At 28.8% G+C, this 1,383-nt stretch overlaps 1 protein-coding gene across 1 annotated transcript in view; it reads right to left on the bottom strand.

Annotated features, from left to right (window-relative positions):
* LOC119586666 (myotubularin-related protein 14-like) overlaps positions 1 to 1,383 on the bottom strand; it is a 27,384-nt gene that overhangs the window by 10,470 nt on the left and 15,531 nt on the right. The gene's annotated exons all lie outside the window — the stretch shown is intronic.

Genomic DNA, 1,383 nt, shown 5'->3' with positions numbered 1-1,383 from the left:
TTCTTAAAAAGCATAAAGAACTACTCTAATCTTCTCAGAACTTGCTTGGTAATAATTCTACATTCAAAAAGGCAACATAGCACTATTTATAAAATGGCATTCTTTTCACTATGAAAATTAAGGTTATAACTGAAATTCTAACCATCTGAAAAAAAATAAAATAAAAAGAAGCAAATGTACTATGTACTTACTGAAATGATCCCCCTCACTTTCCAATTGTGCTTCCTGCACCTCTATGTTTCTCCCCATACACAAGATAATATAGTGGATTTTCTAAAACACTTAAACTAAATACTACACTTTCTTGTAATAATAATTTTTAAAAATTCTCTTTCCAACATAAATTAGTTTAAGAGCTTATTAGTCTCATATTCAGTAATCAAATATCTACATGTTGCAGTTACCTATTACTGTTAAAAAAAAAAATGTCTAAAGGTAAGTATTATCAAAATACATATCTTGCAATCTTCAATTATGTGTCAATCCTGGCTGGGCAGTAGGTTCTATGTGTTAATAAGTAATAGCAAACTGATGGGTGTAGTAAACCTTACTCATCTTTGTTCAAGCTGTCATCCTATTTTTAGCAGAAAGCTTTTTTAAAAATGTATAAAATACTGACACAGGAAAATTATTCAGTGGAAAAGTCATTGCTCTCTAAAGTTAAATCATCACATTATTTTGTTTTTACGGGCACCTCAACAATAATAAAATAAATAAGATGAGTAAATGCTCATAAACACTTGGTTGCCTTAGCCCATTGAGCCATATGAGAACATACAATTCCCTGATTAATTAATTCAAAGTCCATACAGACTAGATGTTTTTTAATACCTAAGTGGTTCTGATTACTAAAATGATTTCTCTAATAAAAGTTTTTCTTAATCCACTTCGTTAGATGATATATAATTACCAATCAATATGTACATATTTTTTTTATCAATTCCCCTTACCAGTTTAAAATTAGGCCAGACTAAGCACTTTAGCTGCCAAAAGAAGATTTATTTATCTTCCACTAATCTTCTTGTCAAAGATGCTAATTTTGAATATAGAGAATATATTGAAACATGAAATACATTTCATAGCTATTAGATTTATGTTTAATAGTAAACATTGTTGAATATAAAATAAATCATCCACCTGATATGATAAGCATTTTAAAAGAAAGTAAATATAAGAATACTCTAACTTCAGTACCATCATTACAAAAGAAGCAGGTTGGATTTAGCCCTCATAAAGGTAATTTGGTATTGGTAACAACTATTAAACTTTACACCAATAATGGAGAATCTCATGCATACATGCATTTCTACTTTTGTTGGTCTAAACATTTGTCAAGCATGGTTAATAAATCAATGCTAATTTAAGACAGTTAATGGACATTAG

This window comes from Penaeus monodon, chromosome 21 (assembly GCF_015228065.2).
Source record: "Penaeus monodon isolate SGIC_2016 chromosome 21, NSTDA_Pmon_1, whole genome shotgun sequence".
Classification (NCBI taxonomy): domain Eukaryota; kingdom Metazoa; phylum Arthropoda; class Malacostraca; order Decapoda; family Penaeidae; genus Penaeus; species Penaeus monodon.
This window is presented reverse-complemented; position numbering and strand designations above follow the sequence as displayed.